At 37.0% G+C, this 12,313-nt stretch overlaps 1 long non-coding RNA gene across 6 annotated transcripts; it reads right to left on the minus strand.

The window, feature by feature from the left end:
* Window positions 1-280: 280 nt before the first annotated feature.
* Window positions 281-7,350, minus strand: LOC147522539 (uncharacterized). 6 transcript variants are annotated; one of them, XR_015213134.1, is made up of 7 exons: window positions 7,047-7,339; window positions 5,855-6,867; window positions 4,670-5,077; window positions 4,470-4,548; window positions 1,139-4,206; window positions 397-467; window positions 281-295 (listed from the first exon to the last, which is right to left on the minus strand). It is a non-coding gene; the product is annotated as an uncharacterized LOC147522539 (long non-coding RNA). The 6 variants fall into 6 exon arrangements; XR_015213132.1 differs by having other exon boundaries at window positions 397-4,206; window positions 7,047-7,341; XR_015213137.1 differs by lacking the exons at window positions 281-295; window positions 397-467 and having other exon boundaries at window positions 1,361-4,206; window positions 4,670-4,736; window positions 4,814-5,077; window positions 7,047-7,350.
* Between the last annotated feature and the right edge of the window lie 4,963 nt (window positions 7,351-12,313).

Consider the following 12,313-nt stretch of genomic DNA (forward strand, 5'->3'; position numbering starts at 1 on the left):
AATATCGCAGATATCTGAGATATTTCATTCATTTATTCTTTTTGGCAGGCGTAAAGTTAAACACGGTTTTAACTCCTTTACCTGAAAAATGAAACACATATAACTTGCTGCATCAAACACCACAATTTTAGAATAAGTAAACGCAAATCCAACTTTTGAACTAGAATCAAGTACTTTGCAGCAGAAACATTTTTCACTTTGGCATCGAGAAAGGGTTGAAACATCTCGCCATCGGAGTCAGATTGGTAATCTTTTAGCCAAGAGCGACTCTCCTTCAGCTGTGTTGGTTGACTCCCTGCTATGATAAAGCTAAGAAGTCACTCGATGTTATATAAGTAACATCTTATTCGGCAGCAGAGAGATCATACATAAACATCAGATTAAGTTATAACGTACATAAGCTGACGTCTTGGTTCAGCAGGAATTGCATGTCCTGAGATTTAGCCAAGTCTACTGATCTTTGTTTACTGTTAATAAGTCAGGTGAGAATGAGACACCGTTAGCATGAATTTGTACAAAACCTATAATATAAGTAACTAATAGGCAAGTACGCAAATAACGAGGAAATAAAACTAGTAAAGACCAGAGATTAAGAATCTGCTTATTGGCTCCACTGCGCAAAAGAAGCTGAGCACAGTTTAGGAAGTCATTTTTGACCGCAAAGAACAAGGGTGTTTCGTTCAATTCTGAAATTGCGTCAACGCAGTCTGGACAATCAGCTCGACAATCAGCTCAAGTTCTGGTTCAAAGGATCATTGCTGATACAAGGTTTTACATTCAAGCCAACATAGAACAGGTACCTGACTCGATTGAGAACAGAGTTTTGCTTAATAGATTGAGGTTACATGCTAACTTCAAAGATACTGATGGAATTCAATACTGATGGATCCGTAGGACAGGGTCAAGCTGGTATTGGTGGTGCTATAAGGGATGAGCTTGGTGAAGTTGTTATGGCTTTTACTGGGGTTAACTCTAATACGTCAGTTATATACCAAGAGTTACTGGCCATTAAAGAAGGACTGAATGCTTGCATCTTGTTGCAGTACTCAAGAGTAAATGTGGAGTCAGATTCAATGAGAGCAATACAAGCTATAAAATTGAATACTCCTATGAACAGCGGAAAGAGAGAAGGGTATACCTGATTCAAGAATATTTGCTTATTCGCTAAGGATCGACTTTTTCCATTATGAACGCAGACTTCTTCAAGATGAATGGGGGAAAGGAATAGCGTAGAAATTAGCTCACAAACACAAGCTTAGCAAATGTATCATAGACTACGGTGAGAATCCTACGTCTTGAATTCATAATATCCTTTAATTACAAGAACAAAAAGAAAACGAAAAACAACAATACCCTCGTCTTATAATAAAGAAATTCCATTGAATCTATTTGGACAAGCAATACATGGTTTTGATATGATGCAACCAATGACGATTAAAGATTCGCTTCTTTCATCCCACTTTACGATCACAAGTAGGCAGGATTAGGGGAAAAGATGCTACACCAACGGGACAACCAAAAAATCTACGTGAAAAGAAAAGAATGAGGCATGAGCAAATCTCCTGCCTCAAATTTCATAACCATGTCAAACAATACTATACTCTATAAATACAGTAGGTTGCAACACAAAATAGAATCAGAAGTAATCCACCGCTGGTCAATGACACTAGGACGACTAGGCGGTAAAACACGCACTGAAGAAGCTCCACAACGTCTCAAAATCACCGTATGCACGTTACCCTCCAACTTCACTGCCACACCTGTCATCATTGTTGCCTTCACCCCATTCTGCAACAATCACACTCTAGCTAGGGCTAACTTTAATCATGGAATTGCCAACATGGATTTCCGAGTGCTATTTCGAACTACTTGTCTTGTTGAATGTAACTACTGAAAGTATTCTTGATCAACCAATATACAATACAGCATGCTGCTTGACTTGTTTCGGTCTTTAGGCACAAAATAGAGATGCAGTAACTAATGTTTTCCATCGGCTAAAACTGTATTGATTTTCTCCAGGAACTTGTGATCCTCGATTAGCAGTTTTTGACACTTTTTGAATGAGCTTCACTGCCGTCAAGATCTTGTTCACTTGTGGTGGTCTAAGAAGCATAGTAATGTAGCTACCTCCAACTACCAGACTAAGGTCATTCATCCACAAGAAGCTCCTCAAGCTAGTCCACGAAACCAGCAGAAGCTTCAGTGACCCCACTTGGCTACTTACCCTCGATTAGCTCTGGTTTTCACCACCCATAATTATGCATTGTCAAAAACTGCCTTGACATAACTTGTTCACCTAAATCTCCGCCTCTTTTCCCTGGCCGCTCTTTGACTGTGAGTTCATGGAAACACCTGGAACTTCTAGCACCTTCAGAGTTCATACCATCTTACTGTGATCATCCGTGAGCGGAGCGAACATTTTGGGAGAAGGGGGGGGGTTATGCAGACAAAAACCAACTTGGTTGGTTTCTGTCTGTCTGTCCTCATCTCTTCCTTCTGTTTTTTCTCTTTTTGTCTCTCTCACTCTCCCTTTTCCTCTCCCTCTCCTTCTCCATCTCCACTCCTCCATCTTTCTCTCCCACTCCGCTCACCCCCACTGCTTAGCAGTATACTAGTTAAAAGATGGACTACATTGACCTTCAATCACTCTATTGTTTTCGGCTCATTGGACCTTCTGGATATCAAGTCATATACATAGTAAAGTGGATGATGGCACCGCCTTATTTATACAATATCCTTTCTATACTGCACATCAAAAAGCGTTATTTCCTGTGACTGGCCCTGGGCAACAGAGTCCTCACTCCTCCTGTAAGATAAAATGTTAAGTATCTTTGATGTGCATTTGTGGAGCAAAGAACTAAGTCCACCTGAAGTGCAGGAACCTGCCCCTCTTAGGAAAAGTGTTTCAGTCAGCCTCTCAGAACCTACTGATTTTTCCTTCATAGTCCCACTTGAATAACCTTCCAAACAACCTTGGGATGGAGAGACCTCGGTAGTCACCATTTCTAGTGAAAATTGTAGATCAGGGGCAAAATCATGGTTATCTTGCCCGCACTTTTTTGTAGTTATTCTGCTTCTCAAGAAATTCTCTAAATCCTTCGTTTTGATCAGTGAGCTTCTTAGATAGAACATTAAGTTTGTCGATGTTAGTTCAAGTTGCTGTCATTGAAGAATTTCTTCCAGGAAGATACTTCCTCTGATTCCTTTCCCACAATAGCGAAAGGCCCCATTTATTTCGTTGCACTACTGGTTTATTCCCTTGAACGATTCATACTATTCAATTTTTGTTCTCTCACCTCGTTCAATACTTTCCCTTTATCCAAAACGTTGATCTCCACTTTTTCCAGCTTATTTTGTATGCCAAGCTCAGGATCCCTTACCTGAAGTTCAATACTGTGTAACATGTGGTGATGCTCATTTTGCATTTTTCAGGCAGTACCAATCTCTCATGCTCCATGCGGGCCTCTAATGATTCCCTTTTTCTACCTGAGATCTTACGTCTTCTGTTGAATATGATTCTGTGCAATAAGATTTTCGTTCTTGAGCTTTCCTCATTGTGGAGTTTCAGTTTTACAAACTTTTCCTTCTCATTAACCAGTTTTAGCATAGGTGTAAAGTCTACCTTTTTCTCATCTAACATTTCCCATCCCCTCTCAAATCTCTTCTTGTTCTGTTTTAAAGTGTCTCGCTTGTTCCAGAGCAATTCTTCCTGAATCTTGCAGTTGCCTTGCTCCTGTGCCAGTTCTAACTCTAGGTGCTGAAACCCATTCCTCTCATCTTTAGTTACTTTGAGTTTTTCAACTCTTTATGTAACTGCAGTTGTTTCTCATCAATGTCCCCCCTTTTCTTATCAAGTTCATCAGTTAAAAAATGCAACTCCTCTGTCAGAAAAACAATTTTCTTCTCCAGCTCCAGTTTTCTCACCTCAATTTTGGGTGACTTCTCTCACCTTCAAAATTCTCCATTCTAATTGAAGGTCTCTCTCTTTCTCCTAATATCTCTACAAACTTTTTCTAAAGCCTGCTCTATCTTGCGAATTTTCTCCTCCTCCTCGATCAATTGTACTTCCTTTAGCTCCATTGCAACTGCTTTCTTTTTCAACTCCTTGTCAAAAACCTATACTCTTTTGCTTCATTTCCAGCTCATACTCGTGCTCTTGGAGTCCAGGGTAGCACTATGTTCGTCATCCAGCTTCTGAATTTCAACCTACAGAAGAATCATTGCAAAAGAGTAAAGGACGAGTATCAGATATGATAAAGAGGAAAATACTACAGCACGACTAGAAATTTGCACAACAAAGCAGGACATTTAAGGAATGTAAAAAAAAAAGTATAAAAAAAGACAATCTGGTGTGGAGAATAAAATATTTACTCATCAGCATGAATGTAATCTTAGTACATCAACTAGTACATGAATGATCCTAACACCTTGGTCAAATCCAAAACATGTAAATTAAAACAGTCTCTCACAAAAATAAATTCCATGGCCAATGCTGTCCCGAGTTATCAACTTGCAACAACTCACTGGTAGAGACTCCAAAAGCACCCCCTTCAAAATTAAAAGTAAAACCATTACAGAAAAAAAAAAACTACCGAGAATGATGGATGCCTGCAAACTTCCTATCCATGGATATGTATGCTGGAAGTATAATAAAACATTGGAGACTTACTCTTTCTCTCCAAATGAGCTTTTCCTTTTTCTTTCATCTCAAGATTCTTTTCCATAGCATGCGCTTCCTGCACAACAATGGCAAAGGAAAAAGTAGAACTATAACCACGGAATATCAGCTAAAACGATCAACAAAATTACCTACCCTTCCTAGGCTAACTTTGCAAATTTATGTTCATATCATCTTCTCTACTCTTCATTTAGAATGTAATGATCTCATGCTTCCTCTGTGGCTCTTGAAGATCCTTCTCTTTCTTCTGAAGCCTACTATAACTCACACGTGATCGCTCCTCTCTCTGGTGAAGGAATCTAAAACCATCTGCCAGCCTCCCTTCTCTTTCTTGCAGAGAGTTTTCCCAGTCTCACAGCGCTAATTTGTTTACACCAAGCAGCTTCATTCATTTCGTTCCTGAGACGTAGAGCAAATATTAGTACAAAAACGAGAAATGCTCAGGAAAAAGTACAAGTGAGAGAGAATATACAGTGTTATTCCGGTAAACATGAAGCTGAAGGTAACAACAGCTACTTTTCTAGAGACATCAACATTCCACTACTGTGTAAAAATCTATAAAGTTCCATCCCTACTTCCCTATATGAAGCAGAAATAAATATTTGCAATTCATGTAACCCTTCTAGTAAAACTTCTAACCTATTAATATATACCAATAAATAACACTTATAGCAGAATCAGATACTATTGAAACGTACGAAAATAGTACAATTGGAACTATAACCTCAAAATAGTACAATCGGAACTATAACCTTAAATTCTTCTTTTGGGAAAGAGTGCAATTAAAAGTACATTTTGTCTGCCCAGCTTATCTCCGATCCACTCATTTTTTCCTTCCTTTTCCTCCTCTGTCTTAGCCTCTTTATCAATTTCCGATTACTTCAACTATGCTAAAAAACTAGGCAATGTCTCTTAAATAACTTCTCGGCTTTATTTCCCTCTCCCTCTTTTCTAGTCATTCGTATCAAACTACCAAGGTATACTTAACTACGGAATATTTTTCCTTTTGGTTCTGCGTATAACAGGTTTGATTGTTACATCAATGAAAATATAGTCCAAAAATATGTACTCACACATAAACCTACTATTTTGTTTTTAAAATTTTCAAAGGGGCCACGCGAACACATACCCTACCCCATATATTAATCACAAATTCAAGAATTGAACAAAATTTACCTCATTTCAAGTTGTAAAATTTTTGGAACAAGCGCATCGTGGTATTGCTCATTTTGCTTGTTTTCAGACAGTACCAATGGTTCACGCTCCAGGCCGGCTTCAAATGCTTCCTTTAACCCAAGATCTTTCGTGTCTACTGTCGAATATGAATCTGCGCAATAATTTTCTTATTCTTCATGATTTCGTCATTGTCGAATTTCAGTGTAACATGTGGTGTTGCTCGTTTTGCATTTTTCAGACAGTACCAATCTCTCATGCTCCATGCCGGCTTCTAATGATCCCTTTCTTAATCTGACATCCCACGTCTTCTGTCAAATATGATTCTGTGCAATAAGGCTTTCGTTCTTGAGCTTTCCTCATTGAGGAGTTTCAGTTTTTTAATCTTTTCCTTCTCCTCATTGACCTGTTTTAGCATACATGTAATATCTACCTTCTTCTCATCTAACACTTCCCATTTCCTCTCAAATCTCTCGTTGTCCTGTTTCAAAGTCTCTCTTTCCTTCAAGAGCAATTCTTCCTGAAGCTCGCATTTTCCTTGCTCCTGTGTCATTTCTGACTCCAGGCACTGAATCTCGCTACTCTCATCTTTAGTAAATTTGATTTTTTCTAACTCTTTATGTGACTCAGTTGTTTCTCATCAATGTACCCCCTTTTTTCATCAAGTTATCAATTAAAAGATGCAACACTCCTTGTCAGTGATAACATTTTTCTACTCCAGCTCTAGTGCTTTCGCCTCTACTTTGACACTTCTTTCTCCTCCTCAAAACTTTCCATTTCTCCCTCTTTTCCTCATATCTATCCTCACTTTCCAAAACCTGCTCTACTGCCAAAAAATTTCCTCGTCCTGGTTCAGTTGTACTTCCTTTAGTTCCACCACGGCACCACAACTGCTTTATTTTTCAGCTCAACCTCGAAAACTTATTTTTTTGCTCCATTTCCAGCTCATACTTGCTTCTTTGATCCCAGGGTAGCGACGTAGCGTCATGTCCGTCATCCGGCTTCTGATTTTCAACCTACAGTAAATCATTTCAAAGACCAGTATCAGACAATTCTATAGAAGAAGATGCTACATCACGACTATAATTTTGCTTTGAGGAATACAGTAATTCGACAGAGAAACCCAGTTCATTACCAACAAACAGGCTCAAGAATTGACAAAAACAAGAGATAGCTTAAATTAAACACCACCAACCTCAATTCACATTTGGATAGTTTTGAGGAATGACTGATCCATCACCCATCCATCCCTCAAATCTCACCTTTCCGCTGCATCGATACCCCCACCATGAAAATTTTCGATTACTCTGGGTATTAAGGTATAACGGATATTGAAGAATGTACCACCTTCTCTGATGATGTATTGGTTATTGAAGAATCTATACTAGAAGAAGCAGCGAAAGAGTGGGAAGATAGAGTTGTGGGGCTTTTTCTTGATAAGAAACTGCCCTACACTCTCTAGTCAAATAGAATGTGAAGAAAAGATGGAAGATAAAGAAGATGTAATTGATATTGATGTCGGTTCTTAATTTTTTTTTTTTTTTTTTTTTTTTTTTTTTATAGGCACCACCTACTCACCTAGGTGCCATTAGGATTTTACAACTCCAATTGTAACTTATTTGGAGAAGTGTAAAAAAGTACCATTTTAAACTTGGATGACATTTCAAGTAACGTCCATCTTTAAATTAAAGTGGGACGTCACTTCATTTAAAGAGGGACGTCACTTGAAGTGTCATCCAAGTTTAAAATGGTACTTTTTTACACTTCTCCAAATAAGTTACAATTGGAGTTGTAAAATCCTAATGGCACCTAGGTGGTGCCTATGTGGAAGTGCAATTTTACAAAACACCCCCCTCGTCCCGATTTTAAAATTTTCAAATTGTGACTTTAGAAATAAATAGGGACGACACTCCAAGTGATGTCCGAATTTTTTTAACTCAGACATCTGTTTGAGTGTTGCCTAGGTTTTTTATTAGTTGATAGCGAGAGGGGAAATTCCCCACCCTCTCTATCAACTAATACTCTATTATCTACGATATAACACCCCCATTGAAAAGAGTTTTTTGACATTTAGAATGTAAAATTTCCACTCTATATAGTTTATACTCCCCATTGGAGATGCCCTAATGCCATGGACAATAGAAGTGGAAGACAGTCGGGGCACAATCCGAAATGTCCCTATATATGGGTAAAATTTTTAAATGTACCAAAGCAATTGTAGAACAATAAAGGTGTGAGGTTGCTTGTTGCTTGCTAGTACTATGAGTAAACCTCTTTTTATGGATAAAGCAACATAAGGGAAACAAATGCTCTCTTTTGCAAGAGTTGGCATTGAGATTTCAGCAGAAAAGGATCTCCCGTCATCTTTGAAGATAAAAGCGAATACTAACAAAGTTATTTTTATTCATCTAGAGTTTACTTTGAAGCTTTTAATTTGCATAGATTGTCAAATGTTTGGGCATAACAAGGCTGGTTGTGAAAGTCAATTACCAAAATTGAAACCAAAGAACAATACTATTACAAAAGAAAATGTAGAAAATGGTGAGAAGAGGTATGTCCAATAGTGGAAGAGGAAGGAAACTAAGAGTGTAGAAGACACTAGCAGTGCTGAACTATCTAACATCGTGATTAGTTCTAGTATACCCCAACAAGTCCTTAGTCAAGGCATGATTGATAGTGGAAGCAACTCGTTGCCTGCAAATGGATCTCAGGGTAGGCCATCAACTACAATTGCAAGTAACCAAGATAACAGATTTGTTGCTCTTGCTAATGATACAACTGATGTTGATGTCCAACCATCTGCTACTATACTTGGAGACTGTGTAATTGCTGTAGAAACCGAAGCTAATCTCCTTGAAAGTCCACCTGTTCTTGTTAACAAGCACCATCATATGTATAAAGCTCTTGTGGATACAAATGAAGATGAATACCCATATGCCATTGATGAGGAAGATAGTAATGAGAAAGGGATTGAGAGTGTCTTCAAAGACCACATTATTCCAGATACAACTAACAGAGTTGAAAGCATTAGTTCTCAATCTGCTGAGGTTGGCTATGAAAATATAGCAACAACACCCTCAATTCATGGCGATGAATGGAGGACTGCTGTGAAACCAAAGAAAGCTAGGAAGGAGAAACAACGTTCTCCTAGTGGTATTGATGATCCTACCATCACTATGATGAAAAAAACTTCATCTATGGTAAGAAAAAAGGTTAAGCATCTTAATGGCTACATTAAGGATGTTTGGGATGACTCAATGGGATTGACATTTGCTTGCATCCATTGTTGTAGCTTCTTCCAAGACTTTGAGAAAACCCAGAGGCACATTTTGAAAGATCACCTAGCCTTGGTTAAACAATTTGCAAAATGAAGTAGTTGTGATGTATTATATTGTAATGTTATGCTTTGAAGATTCAATTGTGTCAAGCTCGAAGCCTTTGAAAGTGGTGTATGCTGAAATGACTATACTCTTAGATAAGGCATGTAAATTCTTATGTTTTAATGATACAGGTAGGGGTCTACCTTAACCCCAAAATCTATTAAAAAAAAAGATATAACGGATATGTTTGGTTTATAAACGAACAGTAGAAATGATTGCTACCAAGAAAAGAAGAATAGCAGAATGAGAAAGATTGTTTTATTTCGATTAAATGTAACAAAAGTTTACACTGCATGGGCCAAACAGGAAAAGAAAAAAAAGCAATAACAAAAAAAAAACAAAAAAAAAACAAAAATGACACCCAATCACTTCTATTATTCATCATGCAATCCCCTATCTTGGAAGAAAGCAGCTTGACACTTGCAAGCAATGCACACAAAGCTATGGTTGGTGTGGAAGTCGTCTGCAGTTATACATCTCCTAGATAAGTGGCGGCCATGGCTCTTACTGAAGAAGGTAACAACAGCATCTCTTCCACCTATAGAGCCCGCAAACGCTTGTGTACGTGGCACAATGAAAATATTAAACCCTTGTGACCTTGAAAAGGTCCACTTATCAGCTATCATAGGGTTCTCCACAAACTCAATTTGTGCAACAAAAGATTCTTGCTCAAAATCATGTTTAACCACATAGACAGAATTGAATGTTAGTTGCTACCAAGGACGCTGGGGTTGTGTCAAAAGAGTCAATCACGACCACATTGTGCTGCCCATGTTCATTGTAAAACTCAATCGTCCTTCCATCTGAAACCCAGACTAGGCTTCGTTATACAGTAAACAAGATTGAACCACTCTTCTATTTTTGTCCTCCAGACTGAACACCTCCCATTCTCGAGTTATATCGCGGAGTAGAAGAACCCTCAACTCTCTTCTGTTATGAAAATCAAAACTTGCCAAGATTGCTATCGTACTGCCCACATACGAAGCCACTATATTCCAACAACCATTTTCTGCGGTTAAAGCAAAAGGCAAATCACTCGCATAGATGGATATAGGGGGGTGCGTGTGAGGGCGGTCGCACCCCCTGAGATTAGAAAAACTCCATTACCACATAACTAAATGCCTAGAAAAATCTTCAAACTATAAGGACTCGTACCCCCCAATTATTTTAGCAAACTTCTACTACCGCACCCTAAAAAATTCACAACTACAGTGAGAATATAATCAACAAAAAAAATAGTATGAAAAAAAAACTAATAAAAAACATTCCAATAAACCAACGTTTTTTTTACTTCTCTTTTTGCCTTTACAAAATTATTATTTATCATTTATTTTGAGTCCAAAAACATTAAAGAGGGACAAATGTGTCTTTGAATGTTTGATGGGTTAATGAAACTAAAACAAATAGCCAAAGGCCCAAATCCCAACCGGTTAGTTTGTATAATTTTAATTACCCATAACAAACACGTAAGCTCTCTCTCATTTCTTTCACTCTCAAGTGTCAGACCTTAACCCAAAAAAAACAAAAAACAAAAAACAAAAAACAAATTCAGAAAAGACTTGCATAGTAAATGCATTTTTACATAGTCATATATATGTAAAACTATATTTTCATAGTCACTAAAGCTATGAAAACTTAAATTTACATAATATCTTTTGGGAATGAAATTAGCCTGACACCTGACAGAATATATGTAAATGTATTTTTACATAGTCATTAAAGCTTTGCTATCCAATTTAGTTGATGTTTGAGCTAGCTTTGCTATCCAATTTAGAGATAGATCGAGGATGAAATGGTGATCAGGTGTTTGGAAATTATGTGTTTGTGATGACAATAAATAGCTTCTTAATAACTACCATAATGAAGTATGTTATTAGCACAAAGAGTGATTTTCAAGTAACCATGGATTCACAAATATAGATAATTATATTAGTACTTAACCTGACAGAGAAAGGGACTCTGCACATATAATATTTCTAGAAAAGCTATAAACATTTCATCCATCATAATAAAATGTTTTGGCAAAGTAACCATACAAAAAATAGTATAATCCAGCAAAGGCTGAATATGCAGAACAATACTAAACAACTCCAACATATTAACAGTAATAGTACATCATAATCGAACACTCCCGAGTTAGAATGGTTCCAATGTTTTACCACAAATAAACACAACGTAATCAACTAGAAATACAGAAAATCAGGTCTTCATTTCTTGCATTCTTCTTTTGGATCCCATTTTTTTTGTTGGCTTGATACAATCTCATATGTCAGGTTAACCCTCAATTGTTTCGCGGCTTCTAGCTTTATATCTTGGATAGCTTTTCCACATATTATAGCATTCACAAACAAAATGACAAAGAATCCACAATCTGAATTGAAAATGCAAAAAAAGAAATTTAAGGTAAGAGATAAGAGATCAAAAAGACATTTATGTTCAGAAAGTTAAGTTCTTATGATGCTCCTTGTTGTGTGCATACTCCAACTTTGATATCTTTCATCAAATCCACATTTGGAAACCTTAGCTCTCGACGCCTACATATAATAGCTTCCACCACCCTCTCTTGCTGTATTAAATTGAATTAGAATCAACAAAAAATGAACAATATATATTTAAATTACCAAAAGACTGCCCAATACCTGACTACTAAAAACAAAACAAAGTAACTTTTGGGATTGAAAAGTTTCGGACACCTGACCAAATATATGTAAATGTATTTTTACATAGTCATATATATGTAAAATTATATTTGCAGTCACTAAAGCTATGAAAACTTAAATTTACGTAATACCTTTTGGGAATGAAATTGGCCTGACACCTGACAGAATATATGTAAATGTATTTTTACATAGTCATTATATATATATATATATATATATATATATATATATATATATATATATATATATATAGTCACTAAAGCTTTGCTAAACAAGCCCAAATCATAAAATTTCACTTACCAACATTTCAGCATCTTCTAACGAAATGTATTTCTTCTTCTTGTAGTTCCTTGGCCTTAAAGAGTCATAGTGCGTCCATTCCCGATTCAAAGTATCAACATGAAGCAAAGTCTAGTTATAAC

The sequence above is a fragment of the Coptis chinensis genome, chromosome 1 (assembly GCF_015680905.1).
Source record: "Coptis chinensis isolate HL-2020 chromosome 1, ASM1568090v1, whole genome shotgun sequence".
In the NCBI taxonomy this organism is placed as follows: domain Eukaryota; kingdom Viridiplantae; phylum Streptophyta; class Magnoliopsida; order Ranunculales; family Ranunculaceae; genus Coptis; species Coptis chinensis.